Below are 6,253 nucleotides of genomic sequence, written 5' to 3'. Positions count from 1 at the left end.
ACACACACACACACACACACACACACACACACACACACACCAAACTGCCACAGAGTACAGAGATCAGCTCAGCCAGGATGCCTGCCAGCCAATTACAACGCCACATCACCAACACCACAGTTGCCGCCCCCACCTGTGTGCTTCCATGCTTCGGTCTATTCCTGTCCACTTCCCTCTTCTATTACATGCTGCACTCTGAAGACTTTCATTTTATCACTTTTAATTACAGACTGTGCCAAAGGTCTCTCTCCTACAGTTGATTGTCTTACACCTCCACCCACTCCATCAATCATCCAATAGAAGTTTACCCTTCTCCAACTTGTTCTCAATTATCACCAGCTTCTTTTGCTTATTTTTTCTTTTCTTTTTCCCAATTGTTTCTTGACATGTTTCATCTTTTTCCTTCGTACAAGCTTAGCTAAGCCAAGTCCCTGCTGAGCTAGCTCCCTGTTCTCTAGATGTTCCCTACTCAGATCTAATAAAAAGCTGTCTGATACGAACCCCCGTTTTGTACATCTCTTAAGTCCTCTTTTTCAAGTGTGTAGCAGCCATGCAGTTTGCTCTTATTAAATATGTATCAGTTACGTAATAAATGCCTTAAAAAAATCAGTAAAGTTTTGCTATTTACGCTTACATCATCTTGTGTCGTACAACAGTGAAATATTAATATTTTAAGAATTGCTTGATTTATTTTTCATATTATGTCTTTTTTATGTGTTGGTTTAAAAGCATGAAAGTTAAATAATCCGGGGAATATGGGGTCTCCACAGTCACTGAGTGSGAGTTTCTCTGTGTGCAGGAGTAGTTTGTCCTGGACACAATTGGTTTGTTTGATTTTTGTGGACATAGTTTGTTAAAGACATGATTGGTCGGACTGACTATTTTGAGTGGAGTTTGAAGAAACCATAATGATTCGGTTGGATGAATTGAAGAAATTTATTGGGGTTGTTTACTACTGACTTAAGACACGACACATTGTTTAGTTTTTTATTAGGTGAACAGTAATATAGTTTTATAATATGGTTATTTCTGATTGAATTGATGATTTTATGTAGGTAGATACATGCCTGAACACAAATTCAACACATAACTAATTGTTGATCGTCATAAGAGGAGAGTAGAATTTTTGTCTGAARGYGTGACTCTTTTGAGAGCAGAGGTCCCCTTCCTGATGAYGTAATGAAATGGGTGGGGTCATGCCTCGAAGCACTCTGTTATGAAACTTGTCTTCCRGTTTGTCGTCTCTGAAGCCWCACAATAAACAGGTCTTCAGACAGTGATCTGGTTCCATGTGATCTTTATTATTCTTTTCCATGCATTGGTACATTCTCCGCATGGTTCAAGCACACAAACTGRTAAACKAACATGCATAACAATATTTTCTTTCASAAYGCTAGACAGYTAGGGGGACAGTTAGTTTGRTCAAAACRCCCAGAAAGCATCTGTAACTTTACGTATAAATAATAATTTTAGTCACTCGAKAAAGGAAGKTGCTAGTCACACCRAATTTGAAGTCAKTAAATTATATTTGCAAACTTACAATAATTTTATTATTACAGTTACTTTGTCTTTCAACTTACCCTACAAGAYCAAAACCAATCAACACCAAATGATCCTATAACTAGTCTTTTTTTATTCAGTTTCAACATCTCATTATGCAAGGGATATTTTAAAAGGGGCATCAGCTGCTTCTCCTCTGAATGTCCAACTAAAATTGTYGTTTCTTAGGCTTTCAGCATTCTGGCCTTCACCTTGTTTATTGCCTAATTTGTTTGGTATAATGTAGTAGGATCTGACATGTTACTCTGTTAACGGAGTCACAAGGTCACTGTGTAACACCTTTCTTGAGCTATCCAACTGCCTGCTGAAATACTTGTTTCCCTACTGAAAGGTATATTAAAACATGAAAACATTGTTTTGAGGTTAAATGCACTGAAAAAAAAAAAGGATTTTTTGGGTGTAGTAACATTTATTTAATTATTCTTTTAAATTTTACAAAAAATRTCAAAATTTCTRAACTACTAGAATTYACTAAATAAACAATACACATTATATTATATATCAATATTACTGTACAAAAAAGCAAATGCTAACATTATTTTACCAGTAATATTTAAGTGCTTTTTCTGGACAGCACATAAACATGAATATGTTAGGTAACTTCTACTCTTCTGAGCTAAAACTGAGGGCACATGCGCACACAAAGGCTGCTGCTCCTCATTCCCTTGCTTCACTTTTCAAGGAGAGGACAAGACATGGTGGAAATAAAACACAAGTTGTCTGGTTTATTTTGCTTGAATACATTTGTTGGTGTGCAATAGTTTGATGTCATAATGTAGGTGATATTTAGCTGTCAAACAGGGAATGCATATTGTAGCATTCTGCTGTGTTTGGCTGTTTGTCATGTGACTGCAGTGGAGCATTGTGGGTAGGACTCATGTTTGTTGTTGTTAAATCATTTAAGGGAATTGGTTAAAATTGTTCTTTCAGCAATTAGTCTGTTGTGTTACTCTAATTTTTGTGTTCATTATTTGTTAACTTGTGTTAAACCGTTCAGCAGAAGTAACCATAAGTGAGAGTGGTAGGCCTAGTCATTAATAAGACCGGTGAGTTTCACTTTGTCTGTTTTGTTCATGAAGAGGAATCCAATAAAGGTTCTTCAAAATCGCCACCTTGTAGTGAAATGTTCAGCTACAACATGAGCTACACTTATTCTCTCTGTAGCTGTGAGGTGTCATACTACAATATTGGGCTTGACGCATGTTCTCTGTTATAAAGAACTTGTAAGATTTACTAGAAAAAAAATCCTTGGAACAATTTGCACTTACATTTGTTAAGTCAATTTAAATGCTACAAATTCATGTAATATTTACTCATCATTATCTAGTAAAAGTTATTAAGAATTTAGTTAAAGATTTGTTTTTAAATCAGGTAAAATTTACTTAATTTGATCAAGTATATGTTACGAGATTTAATTGAGCAAATTAAGAAAAACTTACCTGACATATTCACAAATCTTTAACTATATTTCTTAATAACTTTTACTAGATAATGATGAGAGTAAATATTACATGAATTTGTAGCATTTAAATTTACTTACCAAACGTTAGTGCAAATTGTTTACAGGATTTTCTCAAGTAAATCTTACAAGTTATTTTTTACAGTATACCATTTCCTCCAATAWGGGTAGTTGAAATTTGAGTAAGCCTTGAGCAGAAGAGGTAGAATTCACACTCTTCTACGAAAACATAGTGTAGATTTCAATCATAACTCTACAAAAAAATACGGAGGCTTTTCTTAGAGTGCTGTGTTTCTTATAATGAAGCTGTCAGAAGAGCAAGCTGAAAACTCTCAGACCCTGTTGTTGAACGAATAGTCAGAAAGAGCTATGTTGAACAAGGTTTAGCCTTTCTGTTCTAGTGTCAGGTTGTGTTAACAGCAGCACACCTATTTGTCCCATTCATCTGTAGTGTTTTTGACCTCTTATCCTCCATCTAAGCTGCCAGCAGCCTCCCTCTGACTCTTCACCTCAATTTGCTGCTTCACAGCCAAAGACCCAGGCTTCAAAGTTCTTGTGACTGGTGTGCCTGCCGCTAACCCTGTTTCAGAAGGTCCCTTTGAAGTAAAAGTTCAGTCTGGAACATTTTACGAACAACTTATTTTCAACCCGTTTCCTTGATTTTCTATTGATTTCAATCTGCCTTGGTTGAGCGGAAAAGCAGTAGAAAAAACAGGAAGGAGGATGGTGGATCAATGTCGGTTTGACGTTTCTTTGGTGTAAATTTGAACGCTTTAATGATGAAAGTTTTTACCTTTTCTGGCTCCGGCTGCCTGAGATAAGGAAACAAAACATCCACAACAATTTATTTATTTATTTTTTAGTTCTAAAAGCTACAGCAACATTCAGCAATCTTCTTTCRTATGAAACTGCAAGTAGTGTGACGGCAAGATGCTGGTTGTTATTGGAAATCATTGAAGGACATTAATTTGTAAGCTCTAGGCCAACTTCGGAGATGATTAAGCTACATATCTGTGTCCAAAGTACCAGGATATGCTGCCTAGCATCCTCAATCTAACCCTGCAGCCATTTATTTTCTTTTATGTGAGCCTAAGCTGGTTGTCACCTTCCTGATATTAAACAGGAACCAAAGAGCATTTTGTGCTATAGCCATACAATGAGATGTAGACCATTGTGATACTAATGAGAATCACAGATGCTTTCCCCTCAAAAATACAATCAAATTGACTTTCTGCTTATGCCCAAGTAATCAGGAAAACCAGTAATTAATTAAGGCAGGTTAGTGGACCTCAAAACCTTAATTTACAAATAACACAGCTGCCTGACACGGTCTTCTCTGTGTTCTTTGTAGCTTACTCCTAGAGCGACTCCACACAACATTCCCTCACCAGTCATCCACCATGGCTTTGGCCAAGCGTGCAAATGGCAAATGGACAGTGGGCGCCCCAGCGGCCCTTTCAGCTCATGTCTTATTCATGAGCAGGGGTCGGTGCGATGCCCCTCGTCACACACCATGTCAGAAACACACTCTGCCCTATGCACAGAAGCCTCTTACCACTCTTTTTTCCTCAGACCTCTTTGTAGCCACTAAAACTGCTGTGACATTTTCACTTTATGTGTTGCTTCGCTGTTTTTCTGCCCAGTAAGGAACTGATAATAGAAAGAGTCGGCTGCATCGGCAGAAAACACTCAGCTGAAATGTAAGTGCCCAGCTCACTGCTAGTCATCGCTGCTTTGTGAGCGGCTGTGTGAAAGTGATCATATAATTACTGGGGGGTGTTTTCATTTATTGTACACATCAGTGAGAAGAATGGGATGCTGTAGTCGGGCTTCAGGCAAAAATGCATGAGACTGCCCAACCCAACGAGCATCTTAGAAAGTGCAGAAAGTAGAGCTAAGGAACAGAGGTTAGATGATTACATGCCTTTGTGGTTTCATGAAGATGGGTCCAACTTCCCGGTCAACTGTGACATCAGCAGTCTGACATTCAGGATGAAATGTATACTGTGCAGCTCCGGCAGTACTAAGCCAGTGAAGTCAATAAAGTAATAAAGTCGTATTGAGCACCGGGCTTTGTTTTAAAGGTCGGGTCATTTTTGGTGGCCAAGCGAAGGTRTTGGTTGTTCAGGAGGTGGTGACATTATCAACAATAATATGTGGGCTCCAGAAAGCACTATTGCATTAATTATATTCATTCTCTGGGCATAAATACATTTAAAAAGACTTATCCCTTTGTGACCTGAGGTTAAAGTAACATTATTGGTTATATTTTCCCTTGAGAACTTTATCTCTCAGAGCATTAGAGACGTATCCTCAGTTATATGGAGGCAAACCACATTGGAGAATTTCACCTTTCTACCAAGGTGGCTTCATCTTTATTTTCCTGGAGCTGGCAGTGTCATTGGGAATCAACTGATCGATTAAATTTTAACCAGACACTAGTGATGGGCTCTCTGCAGGCTTTAAACATCTAATCTATCACAGCCACGGCACTCCCCCTTTTTTGCCTTCCTTTCAGCTCTATCTATCAGTTTCCCCTAAGTGGTTTTGGTAAGGGAAAATTATCTCTTGATTAAAATTTAATTAAAAACCAGTAAAATAAATAAATAAAAAAAACCTCTTTTCTCAATGCCCTTAACGGTAACTTTTCCCTCCACAGGTCGGAAACATCACACCTCGCTGACGACGAAAACACTCAACTCTCTGTGGGACACTGTTTTTTTCCCCCTCAGCTTCTTTTATTACGTCTATAGATCAAGGCTATTGAAGTCAAGACAGTGGGGTCATAAATGTGCCTTCCTCTCATGCAACAGCATTCTGCATATCCAGAGGTGTAAAGTAACTAAGTACAAATACTTTGTTTCTTTACTTAAGTAGAAATTTTGGTTATTTATACTTTAGTGGAGTAATTATTTTTCAGACTACATTTTACTTCTACTTCTTACATTTTAATTCAATTATCCGTACTTTCTACTCCTTACTTTTTGAAAACGCAAAACGTATTTCATTTCTGTTTCACTCTGACGTGTTTTTATTCCATCTTTTTATTGTTCAGAAATAAATAAATAAATAGAAATCTATCCAGTACATGGAGCCCATGGATAGAGTGAGTTTGATTGTGGTTGGATGAGAAATGTAAATAAATACTGTTCTGACATCCGATTTGATTGAACTCACTCCATCACACCTGTATGACACAAATCACATCACATCCAGCAGGACAGACTGTAGCAG

General features: G+C 37.6%; 1 protein-coding gene across 1 annotated transcript in view; it reads left to right on the top strand.

Moving 5' to 3' along the window:
* The window catches only part of iglon5 (IgLON family member 5), a gene marked incomplete at its 5' end in the record, with an annotated part of 153,821 nt that overhangs the window by 83,800 nt on the left and 63,768 nt on the right, over positions 1 to 6,253 (top strand).

This window comes from Austrofundulus limnaeus, unplaced genomic scaffold (assembly GCF_001266775.1).
Source record: "Austrofundulus limnaeus strain Quisiro unplaced genomic scaffold, Austrofundulus_limnaeus-1.0 Scaffold143, whole genome shotgun sequence".
Classification (NCBI taxonomy): Eukaryota; Metazoa; Chordata; class Actinopteri; order Cyprinodontiformes; family Rivulidae; genus Austrofundulus; species Austrofundulus limnaeus.
This window is presented reverse-complemented; position numbering and strand designations above follow the sequence as displayed.